General features: G+C 45.0%; 1 pseudogene; it reads left to right on the forward strand.

The window, feature by feature from the left end:
- Positions 1–553: 553 nt before the first annotated feature.
- On the forward strand, positions 554–7,207 carry LOC113932616 (annotated as a pseudogene).
- The last annotated feature ends 8,683 nt before the right edge of the window (positions 7,208–15,890 follow it).

Consider the following 15,890-nt stretch of genomic DNA (forward strand, 5'->3'; position numbering starts at 1 on the left):
TATGAGAAAAGTCTGAACCTTGTCCCTTTCTGGGATTCAGATGCCACAGGATGGCCTTGAGGGAAGAATAATTTCAAGTAGAAACAAAGAAGACCCAGAAAGAGTGACCACCTAATTGTACAATAATATCATAGTGCTGTTTTGTTTTGAGTAGAGGGCACTTTAAAAAAAATACTTTTTTCCATACCTTCTCTGCTCTCTCTCCTCCTGCACCCCACACCCACCGCAGTGAATCAATGCTAAGAACTCAGCATGTATACTTTCCGACATTTTCTTCATGCTCACATCATCATATATTGTGTTTGGCTCCTCCTAACAGTGACTCAGCTCCCTTGACAGTTTATTCTCACAAGTACGAAGTCCAGGGCCCCATACAGTGGCCAGGGAGCCAGGTTCCTTCCAACTATCTGCCTTGCAATCTTTCATACTGTCATAACTTCAAGGCCATAAAACGGCTGTAAAAGCGCCAGCTATCATATCCTCATCTCAGATAAGGAAAGGGGAAGGCTGCTTTCCAGCCCTGGCCCTGGCCGCGGACATAGCAGCCGCTGGGATGTTGATGCCCGGCAAGAACCCTATTGCCATTTATGAACTCCTTTTCAAGGAGGAGGGACGGTGGCCAAGAAGGACGTCCACATGCCTGGCAGATGAGAGCAGGTAGAAAAGAACGTGCCCCATCTTCACATCGTGAAGGCCATGGAGCCCTTCAAATCATGAAGCTACATAAAGGGAAGGTCTGCCGGGGGACATTTTTACCAGCCCCTGACCAGCCAGGGTGGCCAGTGTCCCCACGCCTGCCTCCACCTGCGGGCTGAGAGCGTGCCTGCCGCTCTGCCCCACAGCATCCTGGGACAGGCCATGGCTCAAAGGTCTAGAGGGAGAGCCAGCTGCCAGACTCACCGCAGGGCGAGTGACAGGGACACGGACCGACCAAGCACTGGGCTCCCTGCTGCGACAAGCTCGCTGAGGCCAGGCCTGTGTCAGCAACTGAAGGCCAGTTTAGAGGCGGGTTTGGTTGTGGATGTGGTCAGCCACCTCCATCAAGCTGGAGGAGAGATTGTTGTGTGTTGAATAAATCTGTAGGCAGAAAAAGAAAAGAAGGAAGGAAGGAAGGAAGGAAGGAAGGAAGGAAGGAAGGAAGGAAGGAAGGAAGGAAGGAAGGAAGGAAGGAAGGAAGGAAGGAAGGAAGGAAGGAAGGAAGGAAGGAAGGAAGGAAGGAAGGAAGGAAGGAAGGAAGGAAGGAAGGAAGGAAGGAAGGAAGGAAGGAAGGAAGGAAGGAAGGAAGGAAGGAAGGAAGGAAGGAAGGAAGGAAGGAAGGAAGGAAGGAAGGAAGGAAGGAAGGAAGGAAGGAAGAAAGAAAAGGGGAAGACCAGGAGCAAAAAAGAACTTCACCAAACACTCGGTCCAAAGCTCCCATTATATCTCATTGGCCACTCCTCTCTGCAAGATGGGGCAGGAAAAAAAGGCACATACACACACACACACACACACACACACACACACACACACACACACACTAACACACAAAAGATTTTAGGGTTCTTGTTTTGCTATTAGCAGCCAAATTGGATCAGGGGACACATACACTGTTGCATAGAGCTCTTCCTACTTAATCACACTTCATGGAAATCCCTCCAAGTCATTTAGTATAGATCTAGCCTATACTTTTTATTTTTTTTATATTTTTAATTTTTTTAAGATTTTATTTATTTATTTGACAGAGAGAGAGAGAGAGAGAGAGCAGGAACACAAGCAGGGGGAGTGGGAGAGGGAGAAGCAGGCTTCCCACTGAGCAGGGAGCCCGATGTGGGACTCGATCCCAGGACCCTGGGATCATGACCTGAGCCGAAGGCAGACGCTTAACGACTGAGCCACCCAGGCACCCTAGCCTATACTTTTTTAAATGGCTACGTTACTCCTCATGGTAGGAGCACACTATAATTTATTCAATCATTCTCCTAAAGATGGGCATTCATTTTGTATTCAGTGTTTTGCCAACCATAAACAATACAGAAATAAACACCTTTGTACATGTATCCTTTCTACCATGAATTATTTCTACAAGCTGGGTTCCTAGCAATGGGACTGCTGGGTTGAAGGACATAATGTATTAAAATTTTATAGTCTTTCCCTGATTGCCAAAAAGTTTGTAGCAATTCACGTTTCATCCAACAATGTTATGAGTATCTGTTTCCTCTCCATTTTCACCTGTAGTAGGTGTCATCACTGTTCCTAATTTTTACCAATCCAAAGGGTATAAAGCGATATTACTTTACTACTTTAATTTTAATTAGCTTTTTTAGATGTACTTATTGGACATTGGGATCTTCTCTTCTATGAGTTGTATATTCACGTTATTTACCCATTTCTACCAGATTTGTCTTTTCTAATCCATTTCTGAGAGCTCTTTGTATATTATGGATATTAATCATTAATTAGTATAGTGCAATTTGTATACTAATACACCATATAAAAATTTTATTGGATCTTCTTTGTGTACAGAATAAAATCTAAGTGGCTTAATAAAGCCAGGTGTGCTGTCTGAGCAGGAGATGGTATTTAGATGCCTTTGATAAGAACAGTTAGGCACCTCCCTTCTCACCATGTATCTATTTGCATCCACTGATTCACACAGAGGTTGAACAGTCCAGCCTATGAGAAAGGGTCTGACGCTTGTCCTGGCTGGATTTCACTCATCCAATGGACTGGGGCGGGGAGGGGCTGGTGCCTGAGGGAGGCATGATTATAAGCAGCGAAGGTGGGGAGGTGGTGGCGGGGGTGGGGGCTGGTTGTCAAGAACTAAGTCATCAGAGAGAAGAAGGCTTCTGGCCCCTTGAATCAAATCCAGCACTGGGGCCAGAGTGCCCAAGCCAAATGGTATTCTGGGTTCATGGCAGAAGCTAACACTGGAACTTGTCTCTCTAGCCACTTTGGCAGCATGTGCGGCTCCTGGAAGGAAGGGGGCTTCTGGGGAAGTTTCAAAAGCTGTTACAGTACAGTCAAGAAGCCTCGCTGTGGAACCTTATTTGACCTGGACCCAATAAGAGCAATAAGAGCATTTCCCCAGAGCATTTTCTAGAGCAGTGGCAATAATCTCTGGTCTTTCCATGCAGCAGTGATGCTCCAATGTCAACACTATAAAGCTCAACAGACTGCCCGGTATTTGTGCCAATGATAGGCCGAATCTTCCAGCCTTTACGTTGGCACCCTCGTCACAGCATGAAGGCCTGGGACTGCAGAATTGCAGCTTGGCTAGCCATGGACAAGTGATAACCCAGACTATTTCATCAAAACATGGAAGTACTCCCTAGTGAGTCCCCTAAGTACTTGGTGGAAAAGACCCTGAAAATAACTTTGATTTTCTGTCAGAATCTTGACTTCCTTTAGACAAGCTGGTGGGATGCAGAGCTTGGGAGAGTGGGATATTGATGCTGGTGGGGTTGCCCCTCCACACACTGACTGGTGAAGCCTGAGACTGGTCACCTTCATTCTCACTGTACATGCTATGACCCCTGCCAACTCTCTGGCCTCACCTCCTGCATTTTCTCTGTCCCTCTCTAAGTTCTGAATATGCTAAACCAGTAGTAAACTCCTCCAAGCACCATACTTTCTTTGTCTACTATAACTTTGCAGATGGAGCTCTCTGCCCCTGAAACACCCAACCCCTCAGCCACGTTATTTATGGCTAACTCCTGTCAGCCACTACCTCCTTCAGGAAGCCCTCCTTGATTCCTCCCATCTGGGCTTCAGGTCTCTCCTTAATGTTCTCAGAACATCCTGTATGCTCCCATACCCCACTCCTTCTAGAGTGTGAGCTACTTTCTTCAGCGTTGAGTACAGTGCTTGATATATCATAGATGCCCAGTAATGCTTGTTACCTGAGTGAATTAATGAAAGAAAAATTAAATGTCCACATTTCACTTATTAAAAGAGCAAAGATAAGGGGCACCTGGGTGGCTCAGTCGGTTAAGCGTCTGCCTTTGGCTCAGGTCATGATCCTGGAGTCCTGGGATCGAGCCCCTCCTTGGCCCTGCTCAGTGGGGAGTCTGCTTCTCCCTCCACCTGCTCTTGCGCTCTAGCTCACACATTTTTCTCTCTCTCCCTCTCAAATAAATAAACAAAAATCTTAAAAACAGAGCAAAGATGAAAACAGAGATAATAAATAAATAAATAAATAAATAAATAAATAAATAAATAAAATCAAACAGAGATAATATGCAGCCTTGGCGGTGGTGTGGTGAAATAAGTGTTATTGCACACTATTCGTGGAAGGGCAAATCAGTACATATTTTTTGGAGGGCAATTTGGCACCATACATCAAGACTTTCAAAAATATTCCTCCTCTTTTGACCCACTGGTTCTATTTCTAGTAATTTATGTTAAGGAAATAATCAGAGGCATAGACACTTATGTACAAGGATATTAATAGCTGTGTTATTTTTAATGGAAAAAATAAAAACAGTCTAAATGTTGAACAATAGGGAATCCGTTAAGTAACTTATGATTCATCTGTACGTGTAGACGTTCTACAGCCATTAAAATCCATTTTTCTCAGAATTTCTGCATGACGGGAAATTTCTCATGGTCTAACATTAAGTGAAAAAACACACAAAACTATATACGTGTCATCACCCACATTTTGTGGTTACGAAAGGAGATATGCCCAAGATGTTAGCAGTGGTGGAATTATAGTCTTTTTTTCTTCTTTATGATTTCCTTTACATGTTTTCTGTACGTATTATTTTATAGTTAGAAAAATGGTTTTAATTTTTTAATGAAAGAAACCTGGTAGGACAAGGTAGTTTATGCTAAAAGCAAGATGAGCAAGGGACCATAAAGTCACATTCACACAGAATGGCCAGGAATTGCACCCACTCTTGGTTTTCATGACATGTAGCTATAGCCTCGTCCTCTATAACTTTGGTGATGTTTGAGAGGGGAGTGCAAGATGAACAAAGGAGAGAGAGGGGACTTGAGAGACTGCATGAAACACTTGTCATATTCAAAGGTTTCATGGACAGTTTGTGGGTGGGGCAACTCAGAGGCCATGACAGTTAGCATCCCATACCCTGTGCCCCCCGGGTCCCCCTTTCTTTTGTCTTCTCTTGTTTTCTTTTTCTTTTCTTTTCTTTTTTCTCTTGACCCCTGTTGAAGAAAAGGCCGGAACAACCTAAGTCTTGAGAGGGTTTGCAAGGCAAGGAGGAAAGACTGTCCCACTCACACCAGCAAGTTGGGATCATCACTTCTGTCCCCAGGAGTCCGTGATGACCATTCAGGAGTATCCGACCTGCCACAGGCACAATGGGGTCAAGAGTGTCTCAGTTCTTTTGACCTGATGGAGGAGGGAGACGGGTAGGGATTGAGGAGCAGAGAAGAAGGAATAGGCTCAGATGTTAGATAGTACAGGAAGTCAACCCAATAATTACAGACGCTTCAAGCAGATGATCAATGGACATTTGACGTGCAAAAGCTAGCTTCCATGTGTATCCCTTTGGCCCCCAGTTCATTAAGGGCCTTTACATTCCTTATTTTATTGGATCCTAACCACAACCCTGTGAGAGAGACACTAGCTTTCTTTTATCGCAGGTGAGATCATTGAGGCTCAACAAGATGAAAGGATTTGCCCAAGGTCTCTCAGTTAATAAACGCTGGAGCTGGAACCTGGGACTTCGGATTCCTCTTTCTTGTTTGACACACTAAGCTGTGAGGGACACATTCTCATACAAGAACCCACAAATAATATTGAAAAGTGAGAAGAAAAATAAAAGTGTGTTTACTAAAAGTTGGTGCATGTGATCTTAACTTTCAAAATTATTTTTCATTTCTCAGCTTCTATCTTCAATGCCACAGACAGGGTCAAGGCACCGCCTCTGGGCCTTGATTCCAGGTCTGTGTTGTGTGTGTTGTCCAGGCACACCTGCAGAGCTTGGGCTTAGGGGGAGCTCCTGGGGTGGTCCTGTTTACCAAAAGCAGTACTGAGGCATGGGCCATGTGGCTTGTGTGTCCTGGACCCACCACTGGTTCTATGCGGAGGAGTCTCTGGATGAGCTACCATCTTGGATAGGCACCCTGGGTTCAGGTTGATGCCCCTCCAGATGGCACTTCCTTAGAGGAAAGCACAGTGAAGGCCCACATCGGGCACACCTGTTCATCGAGCTCCATTTCAGGTCCTGCCCTCCCACTGTGCTTCAAACATGCACAGAAATGAAACGCCTGGAGCTACTTTTGGTCTAGTGCTGTATAATGTTCCATTTAATTCTCGGTCCCCCCCTCACCATGGAGTGACTGTCTCCATTTTATAATTAAGGATTTGTGGAATCAGGGAGGTCAAGCAACTTATTTAAGGAACCATGACTCATAAGTGGCCCAGGTAGGACTCGAGCCCAGCTCCTTCTGGCAATAGAAACCAGGCACATCTCAGCGTGCCACCCAGCCTCCTCGGGCAATGGGGGCTCTCTTAACACCTCTGCTCACTGTGATCTATCAAAGGACAACCAACTTCAATGTTTAAAAGCTGTACTACCACTGCCGATGAGGTAACTGTACACGAGGAAGCATTCGTAGATGATGCGTGAGACAGAAGATAGTTCCTTTTTTTTTTCAGTCAAGCAGATTTGAAATCCCCCTTTTTTAGAAAACCTTCCTGGCCCTGCCTGAATCCATTTAGCTTGAGAACACCTTACCTCCCTCCTTCCCTATCTTAACCTCCAAATGACTTTCCCCTGAGACATTAGCGGTGGGCAGAAGCGTGTCAGCCCAGTCACATGGCAACTGCCTGCGTGTTTGCCTGGGAGAAGCTGTCACAGGATTTGGGCCCACGGAAGGCAGGGGCCTGGGCTGCCTGCGTCACTGTAGATAAGGCCGTGAATCCCAAATCAGCCCTGAACCACCTGCACCTACCCCTCTCTCCCTACCAATCACCTCTCCAGGGAGAACACCTGAATCATCCGTCAGCCTTCGGGAAGTTCACTTCTTGACCAAAACAATAGCAGAGTCTCTCCTCAGGAGATTTTCAGCCTCGGGTCAGGAAAAAAGAGTTCTTTTCATAGAGTTTTCTCCTTCTGATCTGCTGTATAACCAGCTCTGGACTTTCAACTAGAATCGCCTGTCTTCTCCCACACATACGGCCTCTGTGCGCTGTGTCCAGTCTTCAGCCCTCCTGTCGGTGATTGGGGGCCCAGGTGAGGTCGACGAAGATCACGCCTAAGGCACAAAGTGGATGCCTGACTCCACCGCTATCTTTCCTGTTGCTTTGCTTTTGGACATTTTGGTGCATGTTTATCCAGTCTCCTCCAGTAAACTGGGATGGAGAATGGGACGGATGGGAGGAACGCTAGTTCACAAAGCACCTCCACAGCCCGCTCCTAGATGCCTCCTGGGTCTTGGGCGTTTGACCCAGAACCCTCCCCCATCGCCACAGCAGCTCCGAGGGGGAAATGCCTCTTCTTCTTTGTATCTTTGCCTCCAAACCCGAGGCAGGGCTCCAAATTCAGTGCTCGGTGCTGCTGACCAGAGAAGCAGAATCTTCTAGCTCTATTCACCCTCCAGGGACCTCCCAGGTTAGCCGACAGAACTGCAGGCACGGGCATGGCTGGTGACTCGCTTTTACGGTGCCAAGGAATGGCAGACATGACTCCTTTGAGGGGTTACAAGCCACTCATCCTCCTCCGGCCCCCACTCCTCTGCCACCATCACCACCCTCCCCCCGCCCTCCCCGGACTACGCTGCCTTTCTTCCTGGGAGCAGGGGAGTGGGCCTCCCATCTAGAGGCTCTACTATATCTTTTTCTGGGCAAGTCTTGCCCCCACACGTCCCAGCCTGGGAATCTCAGCAGTGCATTGGTGCTCACTGATGGCTTGGGTTGGCTATGGTACCGACGCCCGAAAGAGGATTAATGAGCTTCCCGGGCCTGTTGGTTGACTCTGCCTTGGGAAGCCGCCCAATCCAAAGCTGGGTCTATCCCTACCGCAGCATGCTTTGCTATGACTCAGAGCTGCATTGCAAACGCTGAAACTACTACCACCATATTCCTCGGGGTGACAAATTCTCCCAAATGCCATCACTTCCTTCCATGGCAGTGTCACAGCCAGTCTGCAAGTCAGCATGAGCCCTAAGGCTCTGGGCGTCAGGTGAGTCCATTTTTTTTTTTGTTACTTCTCAATTATTCCTGCTAGGGAAATCGATAGTGGTGTGGTTAATCCAAAGAGACAGATTATCTAGAAATTTAAATAATTTACATCTCTCTCTGGAGTGTGTTAGGTGATTTATTTGTTTTAGGCAGAGCATTTACCTTCCTAATGATACTTAATTTAGGCTAATGAGAGAAAAAAATGGCATTCCATCCTCCCAGATTAGTTAGATAGGCAGCTCTGGAGGTGCAAGAGAAGGGGGAACCAGTGGGGCAGGGTTATGAAACAATGTGCTCAATATTCACCATGGCCAGTGGAACCCCCCACTCACTTCCTACCGAGACTGTTATGTGGGCTCACTGTTTTTGCTCTCAGGGGTAGGTTTGCATGTCTTGCCTTGTTCCCATGTTCCCGTCAGAGTAGAGAGGCCTGCCATCTTGGGAGCCACAGAGGAGCAAATCAGGGAGGGAAAGAAGTGTTTCTTATGTACAGGAACTTGGGAGCTGTACCCCAAAATAAAAGGGTAGGCTAGAATGTTCCTTGTCCAGTAAGTATGGGAAGATACCCTTGAGAGAGAGAGTAGGCTCTGGAGCTCATGGATGGCCAACTCCCTGGTGCCTTTTCTAGGATATCAGAAGTCATAGCCCTGAACACCAGGACACAAAGACTCCAGTGAGCAGAGAGGGGGACAAGGCAGGCAGGTAGAGTGGGAACTATACAAGATTCAGACTCAGAAGAAAAGGGTTGCCTCTTGTCGGTAACAGGATCTTAGGCAAGTTATTAACTGCTCTGACCCTACATGTGCTCATGTAAAGAAATGAAAGCAACAACAATAATCAGAGTTAGAGCTTACAGATGAGAGGCAGCTAAATAATAATGGTTATGAAAGTATTCTGGAAGCTGTAAAGTCCTGTGCAAATTTCAGTTATTACCATACCTCTGACTTGCTCCACGGACCTGGGCAACTCAAGGGACGTGCCACGTTGGAGTTTGGACTGTGTGTTCTGCACATAAGGGGCATATTCAGGTATGTTCCACAGTCCTCCCTTATTCACAGGGATTTGTTCCAAGTCCCCCAGTGGATGCCTGCAACCACAGATAGTACCAAACCCTATACGTACTGTGTTTCTTCTCTACACATACCTACCTATAATGAATTTTATAAATTAGGCATGGAAAGAGATGAACAACAATAACTAGTAATAAAACAGAACAATTATAACAATACATCGTAATGAAAGTTATATGGATGTGATCTTCCTCTCAGAATCTCTCATTGTGTTGTGCTCACCCTTCTTGTGATGATGTGAAATGAAAAGATGCCTCTGTGATGAGATGAAGTGAGGGGAATGACACAGACGTTGCGATTAGGCTACTACCAACCTTCTGATGATAGATCAGAAGGAGGGTCATCTGCTCTGAGACCGCAGTTGGCAAGGGGTGACTGAAACTGCAGAGAGCAAAACCATGGATAAGGGGGGACTACTGTCCTTAATCACCGCTGTTCTCACTCTGACGTAGGTAGAGATAGCACAAGAATCCAGCCTTCCTGTGCGTAGTCTTTTCTCAGTTTCCTGACATTTGGATGAATTTGTTAATGATTCTAGATCTCGACCTCTTCAGAAATGCTTGGCAGTAGAATTACCATCTACTTTGGAAGCCAGGTTGGAATCTGCCCAGACTCTCAATAAGAGGGTACTTCTAAACACTCTGCGTGGGGTCCTTTGTCCAAGATCCTTTCTTCAAAGGATGGGGAGGTGGTAGGAACATGGGGGGGCAGGGGGGGAGGGGATTAGGGGAGTGATAGCCACTGCTGATCTTAAGCTTTCCCATGGACTGTTGTCTTTTCCCAAAGAGGAGAGAGAAAAAAGGATCGTGACCAAAGGGTCAGGATGCCCTGACTTTTCCTTCCCTAGTCTGAACTCTCATTCCCATCTCTCATCTTGGTCCCTATCTTTCTTCTGACCATGGCTCCCAGCCCTGGCTTTAGTGTTTCTGTTCTCTTGTCATCTTATCTTAAAGCCATAGGGCCTCTGGGATCAAATGACAGACTCCTTCAGAGGAAAAATAAAATATGTGCTCTGGGACCAGCGAGGTAATGGGCAGGCTCTCATTGTGGCTGAGAACAGGGGCAATAAGTTCACCTGGACATTGTCAAATAGGCTACTCTCATTTAGGTTGAGTCTGGCTATTCCTAAATCTTCACAGACTTGTGTTCCTTACCTGTCTGAAGCTGATGGAATCTTAATCCTCCTTCTACATGTGGTCGTCAGCAACAATTAGTCCTTCACCTCAGGACCTTTCGGTATCCTTCAATCACTTACCCCCCACCTCCTTCCTACCCTTCGTAGGGATGGCAAATGTCATATTGTCTCCAGTGAACATAGTGTTTCTACAAATAGAATTCTTTTTTTTTAAGTTTATTTATTTGTATTAGTAATCTCTACACCCATCGTGGGGCTTGAACCCATGATCCTGAGATCAAGAGTCACACGCTCTTCTGACTGAGCCAGCGAGGCGCCCCTCCACAAAAAGAATTCTTAATTAGGATTTAGTAAGTCAGAAATTTTCAGAACGTTCATATACTGTTGTACATTGAGTTCCCTAGGAGGAAAGCCTAATGTGCAGATTCTTGTGCAGGTGACTTTGGGAGAGAATGCTCTAGAAGAGTCATGAGAGGAGGGAGGGGAGCAGGATAGGGAAGGGGAAGAAGTTAAGCAGAAGTGTGGTTTTCAGGAGAAATGTAGCCTCAGACTGGTCCTTCTGGGAGCTCCAGAGTACAAATGGCACCACAGTTTGTCCTGTACTGAGGCAAGGAGGTGGGTGCTTTTGTTTTTCCATAGCAGTGGGTCACTGGCCCGTAGGCTGTGCAGGGGTGTCATTCCCAAACATGCGGGGAGGCGGCTCCAGCGGGTCAATGTGTGAGTTATTGGCAACACCTACAGGGGCTGGAGGAAGGACTCCTCTGACTGTAAAAGGGATCCCAGGGGTAACAACAGCCTCCGCTACGTACCCTCAGACTCTTTAATTCCAGTCCTGGAATTCTGCCATACTGAAAGAATTCTAAGTATAGAAAGAAAAAAGAGAAAACAAAGATGTTTGCTGCAGTGTCATTTATGATAAAACATTTCAAAATGCAAAAACAAAACAAAACAAAAACCCCAAAACCTGAGTTTCAACAGGACAGGAATAAGTAAATTCATTATATAATGGTATAATTAAGTAAATAAATTACACACTTGCATGGTATTCTTTGCTCCACAAAGCCTTGGCCCTTATCTCTCTCCCTGATTTTATCTGGTATAACTCTTCCCCCTTGATCCCTATACTCTCACCAAACTGGTCTCCTCTCTGTTCCTCCAGGATGCTGGGCTTGCTACTTTCCCAAGGCTCCTGCACCTACGTTCCCTCTGCCTGGCACACTCTGTGCATGACTGCTCCTAAATCAGTCAGGGCTTAGGTTCCATATCTCAGAGAGGACTTCCCTAAACACCCATCTTCAACAGCCATCCTTGTCACTCTCTAACACATCACCCTGTTTTATAGCTCTTATCGCTCCGTGGTTTGCTCATTTATTTCTTATCTTTTACCTGTCTTCCCTCCACAGAGCAAAACCTCTGTGAAAGTGGCAATCTTGCCTGTTTGGGTCACTGCTTTATTCAGAGCCTGGAGCATAGGAGTTACTCAACCGATAGCTGTTTGATAAGTAACTGAACATATACACAGTTTAAAGCAATGCTTACCAAAATTATACAATAAAATGGAAAAATGACCAACATCTACTGTTAAGTGAAAACATCATGATGTAAAATGTCATATGTTATATCATTATATCCACATGGAGAGAACTTCTGCTTCTGGCCATAATGGAGTAACAGGGACACCAAGAATTTACTTTCTTAACTTAAAGAGCTAAAAATCTGGACAAACTATGACACAATGGTTTCAGGCCTTGGATGATAGTCAGTACATGATTGTGGTCCCTTAGAGAAGGGAAAAACAAAAAAACAAGGTCAGTCCACGATTGCTTCAGCTGACTAGCTGGAGACAGTTTCCAGGCTGCAGAGTGTGGAGGCAGAACCCAAGCAGCCTGATGGTCTCACTAAATCGAGAGATTGGACTTCAGGGAAGCCAAGATGGCTAGAGTTTGAGAGGCAGCATATCAGAGAGGACAGACGTACCCAGAGAGAGAGCTCTGAAGGAATGTAGAGCAAGTGTTTGGCTGAGTACTGAATCATGCATGTGTGAGAGAATCCCACAGCAGGCGGATGGGAGGGGTGGCTAGAGAGTGGGGGCACAACAATGGAAAGCAAGAGCTCCCCAAATTCCTGGAGCCCACAGAATTCTGTTCCCCTTAGCCAGAGTGGAAAGACCTCATAATACACACAGCCTCAGGGAGAGTCCTCAGGAGGGCATTGTCATAGTGGTGGTGCTAAATTAGCTCTAAACTCACAGTTGCTCAGGATCCACCCTAACAAAGCTGAAAACAAGCCTTGCAGGAATCAAACTGACTCTAAGTTACTTAACTTCATGCCAGAACCAGTAGCACACCACTTCAAGGATTACAACCAAACCTAGTACCCAACAGTGTACAATTCACCAGGTCCCACAACCAAGCAAAACTTGCCACACATACATCAAAGTAGGAAAATACTATCCACAACAAGGAGAAAAATCAGTTAGTAGAAACAGACCCAGAAATGACAGAGATGAGGGAGTTAGCAAACAAGAACATTAACACGCTATTTTAAACCTGCTCCACGTGCTGAGGAAGATAGAGGGAAACATAAACACAATGAAGGGAAAAATGGAAGATGCAAAAAGGACTAAATAAAATTTCTAGAGATGGAAGATGCAATACCTAAATGAAAAATATACTGACTGAGATTAAAAACAAATCAGATAATATAAAAGATCAATGAATTAAGGACATAGCAATAAAACAGTCCAAAGGAAAAAAGACTGGGGGAAAAAAAAAGAGCTTCAGTTACCTATGAATCAGTAGCAAGTGGTATAACATACCTGTAATTTGAGTTCCAGGAGAGGAGGGGGAATGGGAAAATGTTTTGAAGAAATAATAGCTGAAATTTTCCCCAAGTTGTTGAAAACTATAAACTCATAGATACAAGCAGCTCAACAAATTCCAAGCAGAATAAACATAAAGAAAACTGTATGAAGACATACCATACAAATTGCTAAAAGGTAATGTTAAAAATTAAAATCTTAAAAGTAGCCAGAGGAAAAAAGAGTGTACAGAGGAGCAAAAGACAAGAATGATAGCACTCTTCTTGTCAGAAACTTTGCAAGTTAGAGACAGCAGAGCCTCTTTATGATGTTGAAAATAAAAACTATCAACCTAGAATTCTATACCTGATGAAAATACCTTTTCAGAAACAAAAGCAAAAATAAATGCTCTTTCAGACAAAGAAAAGCCAAAAGAATTTGTTGTCAAAAGATATGTTAAAGGGAGTTCTTCAGGTGGAAGGTGATGGAAATTTGGTCTACACAAAGGAATAAGGGCACCAGAAATGTCAAATAGTAGGACAACTATAAAAGAAAATTATCCTGCTTTTAAATTTCCTTAAAAGATAATTGATCCATGTAAAAATAATTACAATGTATCTTGGGGTTTATAGCCTATGTTGGAGTGAAATGTATAATGATAGCACAAAAGATGGAAGGGAAGAAATAGAAATAAACTGTTGTAAGTTGCTTTCACTATATGTGAAGTGATATAAAATTATAAAATTATTGGAAGTTTTGTGATAGACTGTGATAAGAAGTATGTTGTAAACCATAGAGAACAACCACCAGAAAAAAAATTTTAAGAGCTATAGTTAATAATCCAATAGTGGAAATAAAATGGAATCATAAGAGAAATAATCAATCCAAAAGAAGACAAAGAAACAAAGAACAAATGGGACATGTAGAAAACAATAGATTGAAATTTTTAACCAACACAGGTGACTAATACATCTCCCAACCTCCTGATTTGGGGGCAGGAAAGCCACTTGGTTCGGCGAGGGCCACACTTCAGGCTCTCAAGTGGAAAGGGAGTGATGGTGTGAATCATGGCTATACCAGACACCCCTCCAAGACAACCTTCCTGAACACTATCCTAAAAGACACCACTAAGAAAAACAACCTTGGACCTTCATTTGTCTTCCAGAAGTCTGTCAATCAGCCAGTCCATCAGGCCAATAACTGCAGTGAGCAGTGCTCATATAGAGAGAATAGCCAGTGTGCCAGGATAGACCAAGAAGGTCCCAAACCACACCTGTGAAGAAGGATCTGCCCCAACAAGTTTTCCTCATGTGTCAGTCTTCTACCTTCACAGGCGCTAGAGGGGTAGGGTCTTCTGAGACCACCATGAAAATGTATAGTGAATGGAGGGGAGGGCCCAAGTCATTTGCATGTTAGCATGGATTAGTTAATTAGATTGATTAGACTCTACCTTGGAACTACCAACCCTAGGAGAAAGAACTCTTTGACCAGTAACCTTTCTGTGTTGCCAGGAAGCCAGTAATTGTGGGCAAGAAGGTTGCAGCAGGAAGAGGAAATTATACCCTGAAGACCAACACTCCTGTTTCAATTTGCCTTTGGGGCTGGTCCTGTTGAGTCTTTATGGTAGTGGTGTGGTGGCTCTATTTCAGCTGTTAGCTGAAACAAATGCTAACTATTAGCATTTGGAGGGAAATATTTGGGAAAAAAATTATTAATATTAAGACTCAATATGACACTAAGGTCAGCAGTGATTTTACCTTCGGTCATTGCTAGAGTGTAACAAGCCCTCACAGCTTCTCCAACAATCATAGACAGAGCACTCATTCTTGGCCCTTTGGTCCCTTTACATCATCATGTCACTGTTTGAAAAGAGCCTGTTTATTGCCATCTCTTACATTATCCCCAAATGAAGTTCTCATATGTTCCGGTCAACACTGTAGATTATTTTGGTTTTTGGTTTTTCATGAGTTTTCTTGGAGAAGGGTGGGAGGGTAGTTTCTGGCTCCACATAACACATTGCTCTTTCTAAAAGAAAGTTCACACCCCTCTCTGTACCCTGTCCATGATCTACTTGACTCAGCATTCTGATGTATGCTGAATCCTCAGCTGTAGCAAAAAATTAATTTTAGGCATTAACCAACATTGGCAGCGCCCTGTGAAAAGATCAAGAGGGGCAGAGAGAGTAAAGAGGAAGCAGGGTTCCAGCCCCAGGAAGTTCAACTTGATTCAGGCAAGGCTACACACCTGCTACATCCAAGGCACCGAGGCTGAATGGGTCACACGGGGTGGGCTTCTGTCACCAGCAGGAGTGCTTCAGCCTTGAGCCATATCACTGGGCTGGGGCAGGGCCAGTTACAAGTAAGGAAACCATCTATGTACGTCAGAGATATGTTTTCTCTTTTTTCCCCTCTGGGAAGATGTTCTGGGGAATTCTTTGCCCGGAAGTTGGTCACTTCCTGCCCTGATGATGAGATTTCCAAAAGGCATAAATAGCTTCTCTTGCCGCATGGAACTGGCCGAAGATGCCGCCACATTACAGAAGGCAGGTCTCAGGGAGGGTGCTTTCCAGCATCAGGAAAGGTGAGAGCCTCGGGAGCATGTGAGCAGGAGGCAGCGACTGCAGGACCAGCAGCATGGACTAGGCCGCGTGGGCTTGAGGGCTGAGGGCAAGGGGCAAAAGGACCTGGAAAAGTGACTAGTCTGCTAGAGAAAGTGCCAGAAGAAATGCTCTGAGAGTGTGGGGAAGCAGATGAGAAG

The sequence above is a fragment of the Zalophus californianus genome, chromosome 10 (genome assembly GCF_009762305.2).
Source record: "Zalophus californianus isolate mZalCal1 chromosome 10, mZalCal1.pri.v2, whole genome shotgun sequence".
NCBI lineage: Eukaryota > Metazoa > Chordata > Mammalia > Carnivora > Otariidae > Zalophus > Zalophus californianus.